At 43.6% G+C, this 18,506-nt stretch overlaps 1 protein-coding gene across 4 annotated transcripts in view; it reads right to left on the reverse strand.

Annotated features, from left to right (window-relative positions):
* PKIG (cAMP-dependent protein kinase inhibitor gamma) overlaps window positions 1-18,506 on the reverse strand; it is a 90,712-nt gene that overhangs the window by 40,638 nt on the left and 31,568 nt on the right. For 2 of the 4 annotated variants that reach the window (XM_069751250.1, XM_069751251.1), the window contains one exon: window positions 12,934-12,981. The exons of 1 other annotated variant lie outside the window; for it this stretch is intronic. The gene's annotated coding sequence lies outside the window, so the exon portion shown is untranslated. Of the gene's footprint in view, window positions 1-1,833; window positions 1,986-12,933; window positions 12,982-18,506 lie in introns of those variants that run through there. One more of the 4 variants, XM_069751249.1, reaches the window with a different exon arrangement.

Raw genomic sequence — 18,506 nt, forward strand, 5'->3', positions numbered from 1 at the left:
GGCCCTACAGCCAGTAATGGAATTAGTGAGGAAAAAAGTGAAGAGTGAATATAGCCGAATACTAATGGAACTTTGGCTCTCACTATTGCATGGGAGCCGATACCGTATGGCAACTTTAGATGGGTACTATGGGAGCGGGCGGCACTTTTTGGGCATTTAAATGTGCCAAGTACCATTTTTATAAGAGATGGAAATAATAATAATGGGTTGTCAGTAACACCCAGAACTTGAGAAAATGCCTTGTTTGCCCCCTTCAGCTACCCCCTTGCCCTACATAATAATTCCAAACAGTAAGCAAATAATGGCGCCACATAGTACCCAAATAATACCACCGATAACACCGATGAGCTCCAGGTGTTTGAAAGTGGACTGAATAAGGCAATGGGAGTGCAGTTACATCAGGTTGAGATTCTTTGCGATCCAGAAATGATCTTTGTATGGCCACATTCACACATTCAGTTTTTGGTCAGTATTTTACCTCAGTATGTGGAAGCCAAAATCAGGAGCGGAACAAATCAGAGGAAAAGTATAATAGAAGCACATCACTACTTCTCCTGGTTTTGGCTTACAAATACTGAGGTAAAATACTGACCAATTACTGAGGTAAAATACTGACCCAATACTGCGGTAAAATACTGAGCAAATACTGAGGTAAAATACTGACCTAATAGGAGCATGTGAACATGGACTAATAGTAACTCATGTGTGACATGGCAAGCCCCAAGCCGCAGCTCTCCAACAGGTGGCCTCCTGTGAACCATAAAATTAGAGGGGGGTTCTAGTATGTGTCCTATAATCCGGTAGTATATGTTTAGCCAAAGGGGGGGTGCTCCAACAATGGCAACTTTCCTCAGTAAGTAAAAGTGACACTCATCTAATAAAAGACTACAACTTCAGCCACTGTTCGAAGAGCCACACAGATCATCTCATTCATGTGGCATCGCCCAGGGCATTTGCATATTTGATAAATGTGACATTTTTACCACTGTCCGCGCCAGTCCCAGCACTGGCATACTCAGCATAAACTTAACAGATGCCCCTGGCTGCCAAAAGGTCACAAAGCAGAATTAAATGTAGACTTGAAATGTGACATTTAGTCCTGGGAGACGCTGCCAAAAACTGCGGAAACCACAAGAGCCATAATACTTCCCTACATACACATGTAGCAGAGCTGAATTTGTCAGGGTTGCATCCACATCGCTTCCTAAGGTCATGTAGGTACAGTCCCAGACTGCGCGTTCTGATATGACCAGAAGTTGCGCTACTACAAGACAAACTCGCCTCAGCTGCATCTGAATAAAACATGGAGGTTGCTTCATGAACACTTGTAACGTTAATAATAAATGACGCGTCTCGAACTCCTTCTGGATCCACGGAGATGCCACATGCAGTCACGTACGTGGACACAGGGACAATCTGTGGCTCCATAATGCCAGGGGGCTCTGACAACCAAAACCAAGATACAGGTCACTTGCGAGGGTTGAGCCCTAGAATATATTAAGAATGCAATTAACACCTTAGCTGTCAGCTAAATAAGATGGCCAGTGAAGAACTGGAACAGATGATGCGTAAGAAGCGTACAATATGATGGATGCAGTGGAACTAGAAGTTTCAGCAGGCCCTGCCAAACGGTTCCAGAATGGCCTCGACTATATAAAGCAGCGGCATAAAGGATCGATCAATTATTAACCTCTTAGTTACCAGCTGGGTATAAAATAAATGCACAAGTGATTGCAAAGCGTATCAAGTATTTAAAGGGAAACAGGGCTCCATGCCCCCCGGCTGGGGCACTTAGCTCCCCCTGGCTCCTATGTACTATGGCATGGTACTTACAGAGAGCTGGATCTCCCCCAGGCAGAGTGAACTTGGATGGATCAGTAGGGAAGAGCCCAGGGTGCCAGCGTCCAGGCAGTCCGCCTCATACTGCTGGATACTAGGGCTGCAGTGGGTGGTTCCCGTGTCTGCTGTAATCCAATACTAGACTCAGTGATGTCACCCATCCACTTACTCAGCCATCCATCCACACAAAAGATCCCTCCTGCGTGTACAAACTGCTTTGTATTGTCACTGCACTTCATCGCTGCATTTCCAGGAACCTCTCCATTGTGCCTTTTATGATTGGGATTTGGGGATTAAATGGATCCTGTGCAGTTTGTATAGGGAGGGGTGGACTCTGCTGTGTGTGACTGTCACTAGTGGGTAGAATAGTCGCTAGTCTGAATTCTGCCACACACCATCAGCCACGAAGAGCATTAATCAATTGTGTCCCTTCCATAAGAGGTCATGTTCACTGCTGCTCGTATAGCGCCACCATATCCTTCAGCTCAGTATAAAGACATGTCTGCCTTGGGCAATCCATAATGGCTAGAAGGCAGGCTCGGACTGGCCCATAAGACAACCGGGGAATCTCACGGTGGGCCCCTGTGCATACTCGGGGCCCCCAATCCCACTATATGGGCAGTACTTGGCATAATTCACTCTGTATAGAAGAATGCAGCATCTCATCATTCATTTACCATACTACCCAGTTTATTACTATATAGAGATATAGGTAAATTTGTGAAAGAAGCTAGTGTGATATTTTCATGCAGGTGAAAAGTTGGCCCCTAAAGTCAATGTTACGGTTGGGCCTTTGGCAACCCAGTCCAACACTACTAGAAGGGTCCCATCATAGGACGCTGATCACAAAGTGTATGAAGCCACAGAAATCAGTTAGGAGGCCTGGCAGTAAGCATTTAATTTCCCTGCAGCGCCTCCGCAGGAGAAATGAGGAATTACACAGTACTCATTGAAATCAACAGGCTGTCTGTATAATGCAGGACATGACGGACGGGTCCTCCAGGGCGGGAGACACTCTTTGTAGCTCTCCATTCACAAGACGGGTAAATCAAAATGGGTTTACGAAACTGGAGAGCTACTTAAAGAGACGTCCACAGAGAACGTATCTGGTGTGAAAATTGTTTCGTGCACACACATTTGCACCATTTTCATAGGCAACCTATTAATGTGGTAAGGGAGAGGAAAGGAGTGGGCACACAAGGGTCAAACATGCAGCAGATTTTCTGTATTACATAATGGGTAAAATGTAACAAAAATCATCAACACGTTACGGAAAAAAAATCCACAGCAGAAATTCATCGTGGCTGCAGATTTTAAATCCCCAGTTTCTCAATGCATGCTGTGTATTTCACCCTTTCCATTGCAATGGTTGACGTGTGACAAATTCGCAGTATTTCCTCTACAGGTCTTTTGTGGATATACAGTTGTGACCAGAAGTTTACATACACTATATGAAAAGACACCTATGCATGCTTATCTCAATATCTGACATGAAATCAGTATACATCTTTCCCGTTTTAGAGAGAGAGAGAGAGAGAGAGAGAGAGAGAGAGAGAGAGAGAGAGAGAAATGTTTTAAGGCATTTTTATTACTTACTGCAAAGTCAAAAGTTTACATACACACAAGATTACTATTCCTTTAAACAATTCTGGACTGCCCATATGATGATGTCATGTGTTTGGAAGCTTCTTGGCAACATTTGAGTGAATTAGAGACACACCTGTGGATGTATTTTAATGCACACCTGAAACACACTGCTTCTTTGTGTAGTATCATGCGAAAGTCAAGAATCAGCCAAGGTATCTGGAATAGAATTGTGTACTTGCACAAGTCTGGCTCATCCTTGGGTACAATTTCAAAATATCTGAAGGTGCTTCGTTCATCAGTACAAACAATTATACGCAAGTACAAACAAGATGGAAATATCCAGTTCTCATACTGCTCAGGAAGGAGACTGGTTCTGTGTCCCAGAGATGAACATGCTTTGGTCTGTCATGGCATATTAACCTAAGGACAAAAACAAAAAACCTTATGAAGATGATGGTGGAAGCTGGTAAGATTGTGTCAATATTCACAGTGAGACAAGTACTGTGTCAACATGGGCTGTGTCAACTCTGCCAGGAAGAAGCCATTAGTCCAAAAGAAACATAAAAAAGCCAGATTAATGTTTGCAAATGCACACAGGAACAAAGACCTGAATTTTTGGAGACATATCCTGTGGTCTGATGAAACTAACATTGAGTTTTTTGGGCATAATGACCATCGTTTGAAGGAAAAAGGGAGACGTTTGGAAGCCTAAGAACACCACCCCAACTGTGAAACACGGGGGTGGCAGCATCATAGTGTGGGGTTTTACTGCAGGAGGGACTGGTGCACTTCACAAAATAGATGACATCATGAGAAAAGAAGATTATGTGGTAATACTGAAGCAACATCTCAAGACATCAGCCTGGAAGTTAAAGCCTGGGCAGAAATGGGTCTTCCAAATGGACAATGACCCGAAGCATACTGCCAAAACAGTAATGAAGGATAACAAAGTCAATGTTTTGGAGAGGCCATCACAAAGCCCTGATCTCAATCCTATTGAAAATTTTTGGGCAAAGCTGAAAAGGCAGTTGCGAGCAAGGCGACCTACAAACTTGGACCAGTTACACCAGTTCTGTCAGGAGGAATGGGCCCAAATTCCCATCAACTATTGTGAGACGCTTGGGAAGGATATCCCAAATGTTTAACCCACCAAAGTCATTCAGTTTAAGGACAATGGTATCAAACACTAACGAAATATATGTAAATCTTTGACTTAGCAGTCAGTAATAAAAATTCCTTAAACCATTCACTCTCTCATTATTCTGGCATTTGGCAAATAATAATTATGGTAATCCTAATTGACCTAAAATGGGAATGGTTTATTCTGATTTCATGTCACATACTGAGAAAAACATGCATATGTGTCTTTTTATATAGTGTATGTAAACTTCTGGTTTCAACTGTAATTGTAAAGGTTATGGAGCCCAAAAATACAAAAAAAAAGCAGCAATGAGCAAGTGAAGCCATGCACCCTGTGTATACCAGGCACAGTGCGAGGGGCTTGCATACCTTCCCATTTCCAAACACTGGATAATATCCAATAGGGGTCTAATAAATATATTGAAGCAGCAGTGCCCAGATTGCCATACTTGGCAGAGCCAAGCCAGTCTCACCTAGCTGACCAGTCTGTCAACAAAATGATTTGCTTTGATTTCCACAATCCGGATAGTTCTTGTAGGGGTTAGTACATTTGCAAGCTGAAATTAGTGAACCCTTTGGGGTCCGTATAATGCCTCCTACTTGTCATTTTAAGCATTAGCAGTGCGGATTCACAGGGGGATGAATGTTACATAATGCGGGATGATAGGACAATGCCCTATTGAAAAAGGAAGGATATTCATTTCATGCCCCTTTAAATAACTAGCGCTAACCTCTATCCTGTGTATGGGTTGCAGTAAAATGAGTCAGTGTTAATCCACCTGCTTCCCACACCCGCGCCTAAGAGGAAGCAAGTGAGCAGCATACGACAGCTGGGAGATTTCCCCAGGGAGGGACAAACGACCTATCAGTAGCCTCAGCTACGTAAGAAAAGAGATCAAGTTCAACGAAGCAAAGGGTTAAACACAACAGCGTGCCATACTGAGAGGTTTCCGGAACAGAAACTTCAGCGACATGTTCTATCCCAAATATTACTTTGGCTAGGTTTTTAAAAAAACAAAATGGGGCAGATTTCTTCCAAAAACAGTGCCACTCCTGTACACAGGTTGTGTGTGGTACTGCAGCACAGTGACCGTTCAATAGAATTGAGCTCCAATACCAAACACAACCTATGGATAGACACGGTCTTTGGAAGAAGGCAGCCATATGATCTACTCTGAAACATCTTCATATCTTAGATTTATGGAACATTTTATCTATATACACTTTTCTCAATATACAATAGAATATTTTCAAGATCACCGATTGAGGTCACGCCCATATAGAAGCAATCCGTCTCACCGCTGTCAGTTTGCTACAATTGTAGTGTCTAGACAATGCTCTGCGAGCTAAATATATGAGAGCAACAAATCTCTCCCTTGTCCTTGTAGTTGCTACAGTGATTGATCACAGGTGAAAAGTATCAGGAGCGGAGTCCACAGAGGATTGTCTAGACTGCATGCAATACTAGCAGTGTTCCCAGAGAAGAGGAGTCTGATGCTTTTTGGAGTAATAGCAACAGCTGCAGACTTATACTGTGAGCGGGGCTGTGTAGACAACTACACTTTGTTAGGTATTGTATACAGTTCATACACTGTACTGTATGACGTCTCTCCATTTTGATTGTCAGTTTCCAGGTGTAATCCTCCACATTATCAATGATGTAGATCAAGGCTCTCCAACATGCAACCCCCTAAGCAATTCTTGCAGCTCACAGCCATGGATGGGCTGGGTCCTGGTGGCAGAGAGGCAGCTGGCACCTTGTCTTTTAATGTGCCAAGTGCCATTGAAGCGATGGCCGGGGGACCACCACGGTGCAGGAAGACTACCGTACACAAGATGAGGTGCAAACAACAAAGGGTAGATTTATTGGAAGACAAGGAATGAAGTGGACGAGGAAGATGCAGACAGGGGTATGCAATGGCAAAAGATAATTTACAAGAGTTATATTCTTTAGCTTGTCCGTAAAATAGCATGGTGCTCCAACTGTTTCAGACTCAATATGTCGCACAAGTAAATGCAAACAATAAAAAAAAAGAATGATGCTACTCTATGTATAACCTCCCTGGCCTTTACTAAGCAGGCTTCACGGCTCCCGTGCACTGACTATTGAAGCCTACACTAGGCCCTAACAGGTGCACCAAACAGGAACAAACTTACGGTGATGTTGGGGACTCAGATCCAGTCCCGGGGGCCCCCTACAGTCTAGTATGGTGGTGCGCATGGCTTTCCGTGAAAAGTGGTCTTTTCCTTTCTTCGGGGTCCTGGAGGTGCTCCTGGAAACTTTAAATCCCTTTCTCGGTATCTTCGTGGCTCCTCGAACTAACACAGGACAGCCACCCTCGCTGCACCCGGAAAAGTCTGTGAAATCTCACAAGTCCACTCCGTTACAAGCTGGGGGTCCTCTCTTGCAGCTATATCAGGACACAGTTCTCCTCTCTTGCAGCTATAAGCACAAAGTTCTCTCTGCAGCAGCCTCAGGTCACACAGGCTGTTCAGGCTCCACCTCTGCCATCTGCACAGTCCAGTTCATTGACACAGTATATCCCAGGGGAGAAGTAGAACATTCCATCCTGCCAGACAAGGGGGTGCAGTCTCTTAAAGTAACAGCGTGTTCCTTACTGTCCATAACAGCACCACCCTCTACACCATCCCAGCTGTATCACAAAGTAACAGGTACTTCTGCAGCAGAGTCTGCTGAATGACGTCATGATGAGAGACTGACACACTGAACCCACCAGAGCGGACCTAGAAGCAACAGGGCTGGATGGGAGATGCAAAGCAAGATGCGAGCACCAGTAGGGGCATCATACTGTAATACAGGAGCTGTGGGGCTGTCATGCTGTGCATGGGGGGGCTAGGTTATGATGTACATAAAGGGGTCTGTGGCCATTATAAGGCTGGGTTCACACTGCGTTCCCCCAGTCCGTTAGATGGACTACGTTACACTGCGGAATAACGCAGTGTAACGTAGTCCGCTAGCGCCGCCATTGACTCCAATGTCGGACGCATCGCTAGCGCACGCCCACAATGGGCGTGCGCTAGCCATGTGCCGTCATTGAGTGACGGACCCCGAGACGCGGGCTGCAGCGTTTCCGGGTCCGTCACTGCTAGCGCAGATAGAGCTAGCAGATGCTTCATCTGCGCTAGCGATGTGCCAAAGTCGGCACGTGCGTTACAGCAGCCCGTTTAACGTATGTGTTGAACGGGCTGCTGTAACGCAGTGTGAACCTAGCCTAAGGTACATGGGGGTTATAGGGCCATTATTCTGTATATGGTGGCAATGGGGTTGCCACACGCTAGGCATCGCAATGGAACAATTTATTTTTATGATATTGCGAAGTAGCAGCTACACAGCAGTGTGAACTTTGGCCATGCGACCACTGTCGGTCTGTGTAGCCCCAGTTGAAATTTCACAATGCGCACTGACCTTACTCATTTTTGTATTTGGTGAGTGTTTTACCTTAGTAAGTGTAAGTCAAAACCAGGAGTGGGTGATAAATACAGAAGTGGTGACGTGTTTCTATTATACTTTTTGGCTTACAAATAGTAAGGTAAAAAAACTCACAAAATACTCAACATGTGCACGTGACCCAAATATTCTCAGACCCAATTTTGGTTTGAGAAACCTGATGTAGATACTGGACACTGAGTGTGGAAGGATTCTGCTGAAAGCAGAAATCTGCAACAATCATACAACTAAAATCAAGGCTAACAATGATAGTAATCAATATGATACTAGGAAAATATTATGGATGCTCAGGGTTAGCGTCTTTTTACACAAACAGATAAATTGCCTCCAAGTCCAAGATCTAGGAAGCCGGTTGGTGCTTGATTAAATAAGATTTTCATGTCGGAAGGGGTTCAAAACCAGTTTATAATATTAATAGAAAATGCATTGCTTGTTTGCACTGATGACTTGATCTGTCAACTATCGATAATTTTTATCTCAGCCTTAAAGATGCTATCAATAATAATTGCGAGAACACTGCTGCTCATTCTAAGCTTGTCTACGTAGAGCAATGTTCGGGAGTGCCCACTTAGGTGACCATAGCGGGAATCTACGTGTCTTATCCAATGGAAAACCGACACATGTGACTAAAACTTTCTGTGGGACATAATTACGATGACCATCTGCAGGAGGGAAATTAAACGCATAGGTTATATCTCGGAGACACTTGGCAGTCATCAAGCATAGTCGCTCTTCCCTGGGATATTGTGCAGGTCAGCAGCGCCTCTATTTATATCCCCTTGTGCGCACTCGGGCTCATTTGTCAGCGTGTCACTTGTAATAACAGAGCTTGTTCTGGACTGGATCTTCAGAGGCCACGTCCATTTTCAGCACCAGACCCCATCAGAAGTAAAGCGGCTTCGTGCACAAGGGATTGCCAAACCTACAATGTAAAATGGCCTCCACTCTGAAAGGTGTTTGCAGGAACTGAAAAAGGATGTGGGGGTGGAAGTTACTCAAAAAAAAAAAAAAAAAAAAAAAAAAAAAAACACTGTCCAGAATGCAGCATAGGCATAAGGATAACCAGGCTGGAAATGCCCTCAATTCATACCACCTTCCATTTTCAATGTGGCCATCGTGCATGTGCTGTTGCTTAGGCTGGATTTTCATGGCACCATCCCAGTGCCATGTGGTTGTCAAGCCCACATCAGCAAGTCAAAACAGCTGAGGTGGCATCATGGGCATTACCTGACGGCCAAACAGACTTAGATCAGTGATACCTTATCAGTGTCATCTAGTACTGTGCAATAGATTATGTATCTTAAGGATAGGTCATCAATAAAAAAAAAAATAAAATCGGTGGTGGGCCGACAACCGGCTGCTGTAATCTGCACTGGCACTTCTTTTGGAGATGAAGTGCAATTTATGGCGTTGCTGTATTCTATAGCATACATTGATTACGGTATATACAGCCTCTGCCAGCACAAATTCAGTAGGTCCACCAAGTATCAGGCCTTCACCAATTTCATATTGATCACTAAGTCTATTGACAAGTAATCAATTACCGTATTCAGATTTGGATAACCCCTTTAATATGTAAGGCTGGATTAAAAACAGGTTGTCCACTTTGGACAATATACTTATTCAGAGGTCACAATGATGTCACCTTTCTGGAAACCCCAGTGATTGGCTGTGATCTGTAGAGGAACCTGGAAATAACTGTGGAGTCTCCCTGCAGAACCACCTCAGGTGCAAGATAGCATGGCACAGAAGCCATTCAAATCGACAGGCTCTCTAGGCGATGCCCGATAGGATGGGTTCTCCAAAGCGAGAGACATTCTGTCACCAGTCTCCATCAATAGATGAGGATCCTTGGCTTTAAACCAAAACTAGGATGGTAACACCTGAAATAACCCAGCTGTCAAAACGGAGAACAAAAAAAATCCATAAAGAACCATTAAGGCCATCACTGGTCTTCTGATTGTAGGAAAAGTCCAATTCTCCTTGTTGTTGTGATGAAAGTTGTCTTTTTTATTCCTCCATGTTGCATCTGGAAGTCAACATTTGACCAGTCCTTTGGCTTCCCCTTGTCTACGATGGGTGGTGGATCACTCTCGATGTTTCAGTTCTCTTACTATTATTATATGGAGGGTCAGTCATCATTTACATCAGATTTGCTTGTAGAAAGACAGACACCATAACAGAAGGCACTGAAGGCCAGTTAGGTGCATCGGATGCCCTCGGCGCGAGAACGGTGTAAACTTGGCTCCTGCTAGCAGTGAGAAAACAAGTCTATAGTGCCGAGCTCCTCTCGCAATATCATGGATCATTTCTGTAATTCCCATTAAAAGCTCTGCTGCATCCGAAGCCTATGCCAATACAGAGAGGACCATTGATCCCACTATCTCTCAGGCCGGGGAAGCAGAAAAATGGTTTGATAATTGTATTGACTTTCTCTAGCTGAGATGTTGAATCATGTGGTGCTGAGCGGCAGAAAGTCCCACGTCTAACTTATGTGCATTAAGCTATATTACTTTCTATTCACAAATTCCAAGTTTACAAAGCAGTGATTACGTTAATAAATATTCTAGCCTGACTAGAGTTAATGGGCTTGTCCAGTTTTAGAAAAACAAAGCCGCTTCCTTAATTAAAGGGAATCTGTCTCCACGTTTTTGCTACCTAATCTGAGAACAGCATGATGTAGGGACCGAGATTCCGATTCCAGAGATGTGTCACTTACTGGGCTACTTGCTGTCACTTTGATACAATCAACACTTTCTCTGCTGCAGATCTAGCAGTGCTCATAATTCTGAGCTTTGTAAAACCCCGTTCACACCACTGATTGGCTGCATCCTGTGTACACTGTGCATAGGCAGCAAGCTGTCAATCAGTGGCGACTGTGGTGTTACACAGAGTAGGTGTAAGTAACTAGGAGGCACAAGACAACTATTCCTGTAGTAATAATCTCCTGCTGATAAAACTGATTTTATTGAAATAACAGCACACAGCCTAATAAGTGAATTATCGCTAGAATCAGGGTCTCAGTCCCTAAATTATGCTTCACTCCATTTACATAACCTGCTGACAGATTACCTTTAAGCAGAACCACACCTGCTTATTAGATTGTGTCTGATATTGCATAAAAGAAAGAAAAAAAAACAAACTGACCGAGCTGCAATTCCATATACAACATTTGAAGAAGTGTGGCACTGTTTTTTAGAATAAAGCAGTCACATTTTTTCAAATCAAAGTCCTTTAGGAAAGATATAATCCACCTTCCTCCAATAACAATGGGAGTCTACTGCGTAGCCCTCCCCATGGAGGATTGTCTTAGATGTCCACATCTTCCTTAAAAATGCTTATCGATGTGGTCCATAAACGTGAAGTTGTTTGCCGCTTCATCATTCATCAGGTCCAAACTGGTCAGGAGAAAAGAGGATCCCTGGTGATCACTTCAGGTCTACAGCACAAGGTCATGTCTTAAAAGAAGGGGTCTCCAAAAAAAAAAAAAAAAAACCTTCCGGCTATCTGACCCCCAGTGAAAATGTGGCTATCTTGAGATGCAATCGCCCATGATACATAGTGCTTAGTGTTCGAGTTCCTCGGCTTACAACAAGGCCAAATGCAAAGTATGAGGACAACGTACACTAATGCAAGCTCTCTCTAAAAGAAGAAAAGGTTTTTACCATGAAAGTCATTTTAGACAAAAGCTTCCAGTCCGGTATCTGGGGATCCATGCGGATTTTAATTAGGACTTAAACTCTTCTATTTATAGTAAGAGGAATGAAGCTTTTTAGATCAGCTGAACATTAGTGGTCACTGCCTGGAACATTGTGCTGGTCCTGTTTGACTTCAGGTTGGGTTGCCATACAGGTCTATATACACTTCATGGACAATAGTATTTGGACACATATCTTAATAGCCCAATTCAGGTTTTCCATTAGTCCCATTGTAATAGGTGTATAATCCGGCCCATCGCCATGAAGTCCTTCTTTACTAACATTTGTGATAGAAGAGCTCCTCACTGATGCGGTCCTGTAATAGGACGTCACCGGTAGTCAGGTCATGACATTTCTTCCCTCCCATATATTCTACCATCACCTGTGAGTGGTATTATTGAAAAGGTGGAAGGAACCACAGCAACTCAAGCATGAAGTGGAGACCACGTAAAGTTACAGAGTGGGGTCACCGAGTGCTGAGGAGCAGAAGGCAGAAAAGTCACCAACACTCTGCTGACTCCATAACTGCAAAGTCCAAATCTCCTCTGGTATTAACATCAGCACAAAAAACAGTGCGTAGAAGCTTGACGGCTCAGGTTTCCAAGGCCAAGCAGCTGCATTCATGCCTTACATCACCAAGCACGATGCCAAGTGTCAGATGGAGTGGTGTAAAGCAGCCGCCATTGGACTCTGGAACATCTGGTGAATGGAGTCTGGGTTTGGTGAATACTAGGGGAACATTACCTGACTGACATTGCCAACTACTGTATAAAGTTTGGTATAGAGAGGAATAATGCTATGGGATTGGTTTTCAGAGGTCGGTCTAGTCCCCTTAGTTTCAGTGAAGGGGACTCTTAATGATTCAGTATATCAAGAAATTTCAGACAATTCCAACTTTGTGGGAACAGCTTGGGGAAGGCCCTTTTTCTGTTTTCTAAGACTGCGCCTCGGTGCACAAAGCAAGGTCCATAAAGACATTGTTACTTGAGTTTTATGTGGTAGACCACGACCGGCCACACAGAACCCAGACCTAACCTCACCATCTCCTTATGTTATATGACACTACCATGATGTAGCTTGGGTGTTCCACATTAACTACCGTACATTAGCATATAGCTTCTGCAAAACTGGTGGCTCCATAATCATTTTGCGTTTCCTTCTCTGTGTAATCTCTCCATATACAAATATGTCCTTCCTTACCTTTCCCCTTGCTTGAGATATCCTGAATAAGTGGTCCAAGATGTCAACCTTTGAAGATAAAAATGAGTGTTATTCTGTCAGGAGCGGTTTATGGTACATGTATCATATTATGACTCTCTACAGCATTAATAGGTACTTTATGGCTTACGCCAATTGTGCTCAATTTATTTCAGGTGTAACCCACCGGTAGAGGAGTGTAAAAGCTCTGTCACTGGATACAGTCATCCTGAAGTAAGACTTAATAAGGAGCCTCAAATTAGAGTCTGACCGTCACAAAAGCTCAAAGCAGACTGTCCAAACTGCACCAGATAATTTAATGGCTCTGAATAAGTCCATTAGATGCGGTGACCATGGTGGTGACATTATGCTATTGCTAGGATGGCAGGGAGAGGCCCCACTTCTGGCTGGTCAATGAATGAGGTGAAAAGGAGATCGGAAGAGGAAAGAACAAGGATTGGAGGTTCTTGTACCGCTGGGGGAGGATTTAGTGGCAGGAGGTGTGCCCCATATTGAGAGCGATATCATCTTCTGTGTATGTTCTGGTTGAGGAGGCCCTTACATGGAGGAGGCCTTGTACTGACTGTTCTTAGGGTACTGTCCATTTAGGAGAGCCTCACCTAATATTGCAAACTCCTCATGATCACAGGGGGCCCAGCGCCATCATCTCTCATTTGCTGTTAGCCATAAGACTGCAATCTAATCTCTTCTTGGAGCACCAGGGATGAGGCGCAACAGGCCATTTTCTTCCGAACAGTACAACAGATGATCTAAAGAACGCCGACTGTTTAAGAAATCCACAAAGCACACACTCAAAGACAAGTAGCTGAATGCACAGATGAGGCCACCTCCGCTATCTGAGCCAAACGGAGGGGACTGCACTCATAATAGCATTATTATACAACGGCAGCTTGTGGTGGAACCTGCTCAGGAGTAAAACATTGCTGATCCCAGCACAGCGCAGAACAGTGCCACAAAAATACATCTGACACATATTGAATCCTGCCCCCAAAAAATCTTTAGCAGCTATCACACTGATCTGGTTGTCTACCCAGTGTAAGAAAACATGCAAGAAGCCTCCTCTTGTCACATACATCACCCAATGCTTAATTATCTCTGTGCAGGATCTCCAGAGACCATGGAAGGACCCATACACGTCAGTACAATGGGTGGCACAGACAGAAGCGGAGTTGACCCAGTATCAGAGGTCAGGACCCAGAACATCTACAATCTTACTGTATTTACCATGGCATCATTTTTAGTGATGAGCGAATATACTCGTTACTCGAGATTTCACGAGCACGCTCGGGGGTCCTCCGAGTACTTTTTAGTGCTTGGAGATTTAGCTTTTATTGCTGCAGCTCAATGATTTACATCTGTTAGCCAGCATAAGTACATGTGGGGGTCGCCTGGTTGCTAGGGAATCCACACATGTAATCAAGTTGGCTAACAGATGTAAATCATTCAGCTGCGGCAAGAAAAACTAAATCTCCAAGCACTAAAAAGTACTCGGAGGACCCCCGAGCGTGCTCGAGAAATCTCGAGTAACAAGTATATTCGCTCATCACTAATCATTTTCTATAGGACTGATTCTTCTATAAAACTACAACCCCTAACCATGCCTGCTTTATTAAACCAGATTTATTTTAGTAGATTTTAAGTGGCCCTATAACATGACTAAAATGTACCTATTAAAGTGTGGCCTGAAATGCATGTCCAATGCCACGCCATCAACTAAAGGGTGGTCTAAACTGCATGTCCAATATCATGCCATCCACTAGGGTGGTCTAAGATGCATGCCCAAGGTCACGTCATCCACTAAAGGATGGCCTAAGCTGTATGTCCAATGACATGCCATCATACTTTATAGCAGGGGTGGGGAACCTCAGGCCCCAGGGCCATTTACGGCCCTCGATGACCTTTTATCAGGCCCCCGGCAGATTCTCAGGGACCGCATTCTTGGGCAGGGAGGTGTATTTTGATTACAACCAGCTCATTAATTTCTTCTTGCTCTGTTAGCACACACACGCAGTGTTCACTGCTGAACACTGAAGGGCATGCAATGAAAGATTACGTCCTGACACCAGTGCCAGAGTCAGGATGTACTTTGTGGGTGGAGTTTGTACGGCCCCCGAAGGATGGTATAAATATCCAAATGGCCCCTGGCAGAAAAAAAAAAAAAAAAAAAAAAAAAAGATTCCCCACCCCTGCACTAAAGGGTGGCTTAAATTGTATCACCAATGCCTAGACATCCACTAAAGGGTGGCCTAAGCTGCATGTCTAATAGCCTACTATTCGGGCTACAAGACAGTCCATCCAAATCAGTGTTTCCCAACCTGTGAGTTTGCGGTATTTGCACAACTATAAGCCTGATCATACTTTGACAGCTCTAGTCAGTCGCTGCATGATGAGAGTTGTAGTATTAGTGTTGGAGGACCACAAGATTGGGAACTGATCTACATCAAAATCATGAAGTGTCTAATGCTTTTACCTAGAACTACTGCCAGTGTTCGAGCCAAATGACATTTTTTGCCCAGGAGAGCTGACAAATCCGGACAGGGACCCAACTTTTGAAGACGCCTTGATATGGCAGTTGGGCTCACATATATCGGCCAACCTATGCACCAAGTAACTTATTTTTTTACTTTATGTTTCATAGCAATTTTTGCAGATGAATATTTCATATATACTGTACACTATATAGCATTTTTTTCATTTTCTCCTATTTTCTATGGCAGTAATCACATTTTCAATGTTCTTGGGTAATTCTTAGTTAATCATGGTGCAACATTTATCGATTTGTAACTTATTTTTGGGGGGTTGGCGCCTGTTCACACTAGATTGGATGTGCTGGTCTTTTTTTCTCTAGGTAAATTACTGAGCTCTTGACAGTAGGTTCAAGTTGCAGGTATGAGATTACTGGGAATCCATGTGTGGGGCCCACAGCTCGCCAGCGGGAGTGTAATAGCCTAAATACTAATTTTTTTGGTGCTTTTTTGCTCATTGATCAATGGAGGACAGCAAAATAGTAATCACTACACACAGGGGGCTGTGAATGCATAGGACTGGGTCACGGCACACTGGTTCTAACATGTATCCGTTTATGTGATATGCCGCATTTCTGACATTTGTCCCCCTACACGTCCTGGTTCTCCCCCATTGATCCTCCCATATACAGGCAGGTTCTGGAACATTTGGAAGCACGCAGCATACAAATATTTCCATCCTCTGACAGGACCAGGGTATGTACAATGTAATGTGACAAGCCGCCTCTCTCTCCCGGGGGAGTGGAGTGATATAATGAGGGTCTCTGCTAGTACACAACATGTCAGTGACAACTCACATGAAAGCCCCAGAGCAGCGCAGATAACAGAGCCAGAGAGAGATATTTCAGTAAAAAAAAACATGGCGATACAGCTTAAAGGGGCAGGATTAAAATCAGTGGGTAGCAGGAGGACATTGCAATGATATTCTGTATTCAGGAGATTAAGATACATGGGTGTTCTCTGTACCGAACAGCGCCACATCGGTCCATGGGTGGTGAGTGGTATTGCAGTTCTATCATTTTCCAATATTTATATTCCCCATTAACCAACATTGCTGAAGCATCTTTTCTTACAACTCTGCATACTCCTATAATTCCTGTGTTAAACCTCCTGGAAATGTCGGCATAAACAGACATTTATACACAATTTACCACTGTCAGCAGGAGCTGAGCTGTTTCAGAGTAAATGGACAAGAGAAATAATAATCCAGTTTTAATGTATTCATACATTCTCCAAGAGGAACAATAAAGTAATGTGGGGTCCTCTACTTCTTTGTTCACAACATATGCTTGCTCATCTCTATAGTTTACATAAAGAACAGAATGGCGGGTCTCGTGTAAGCCCCCCAGCCTTCCCATTGCAGGTTAGGAACCCCTGCTCTAGACCTTTGTTGCCAGTTAGACCACTCAGGAATCACTTTTTTGTTTTGCTCATGGGCTCCTGTCCAGCTAAAGAGGAGATACATACAGCAGGTGAAATAGAAAATTGGTGACGTGTTCAATAAAATAAATCTATTTCTAAAAGGGGCCTATTGACAGGAAATTCTCACCAGATGTCGGTAACAACCCATCCAATTAACACAGGCAAAGAAATCAATACATAGCGGTCCATAAATTAAGTTATGCGTAATAATGAGAAATGACACGGAAAAAGTATTATACACATGAAGAAAGAGGTGCAAAAAGCCATGGAAAGTCATGACACGAGATGAAATCTATCAGTAATTAAAAAGCAATCCTGCCACTTAGTGAAAAATAATATCAGCTGGTTCAACTGATGGCCTCTAAAATGGTGGCTCATTACCAAGGTGCCACACAAGAAACATCTCATGATGGATAAAATCAGTGAGCTGACTCAAGACCATCAGAACCTTATTGTTGCAAAACATACTGATGGCATTGGTTACAGAAGAATTTCTAAACTGCTAAAGGTTCCAGTGAGCACTGTTGGGGCCATAATCGGGAAGTGGAAAGATCATCATTTAATGATAAACCGGCCACGACAAGGTGCTCTCTGCATGATTTCAGACAGAGAAGTGAAAACAATTATCAGAAGAGTTGTCCAAGAGCCAAGCACCACCTGAGGAGAGCTACAGAAAGACGTGGAATCGGCAGGTACAACTGTTTCAAAGAAAACAATAAGCAATACACTCAACCTCCATGGGCTGTATGCACGCTCACCACACAAGACTCCATGGGGGGACAAAACGCTTGTTCAAGAGCGTTTACTCATCAACGTTTAAACAAGCCTGTGAAATACTGGGGGAATATAGTCTGGTCAGATGAGACCAAAATTGAACAGTTTGGATGTCATAATACACACCATGTTTGGAGGCCAAAAGGCACTGCATATCACCCCAAAAGCACCATACAACAGTGAAGTTTGGAGGTGGGACGTGTTCAATACTTATTTCACCATCTATATAAAAAACATCAAAAAGTCTTGTGTGAAAGTCATGGCCCCTCGGAAAGAAGTGCAACAGCATCTGTATTAGCAAATGTTATAGTAAAATCTTGCACGGCACCTTTAAGTTACTGCGTTATAACCAAACCACATAAAAGAAAGGCATGTCCTGGCGCCTTTAAGAAGCGCGTTTCGCAGTTTATTTATCAGAGCAGATAATAAGCCGCACTTGGCTATATTTAGATCTGTTTGGAAGAATTCACCCACAGGCTGAACTCCTTTTCAAGACATGGGCCCCAGTCACGGGCAAAGAAGCTTCAGATTAATACTGGCCATGCAGAACTAGGAAAAAGGGTACTGAGGGTATTTGGCACCTAAGGCACAGCAGTCACCCCGCCTGTCTGACATGTAGAAGTGTGTGTATATATCAATCATACACATGCATGCATAGAGTACAGTGCAAACGTTTTAGGCAGGTGTGGAAAAAATGCTGAAAACTAATAATGTTCTCAAAAGTAAAAGTGTTAATTGTTAACAATTAACAAAATGCAATGTGAATTAACAAAAGATAAATCAATTCAATATTTGGAGTGACCACCCTTTGCCTTCAAAACCGCATCCATTCTT

Source organism: Ranitomeya imitator, chromosome 2 (genome assembly GCF_032444005.1).
Source record: "Ranitomeya imitator isolate aRanImi1 chromosome 2, aRanImi1.pri, whole genome shotgun sequence".
Taxonomy (NCBI): Eukaryota; Metazoa; Chordata; class Amphibia; order Anura; family Dendrobatidae; genus Ranitomeya; species Ranitomeya imitator.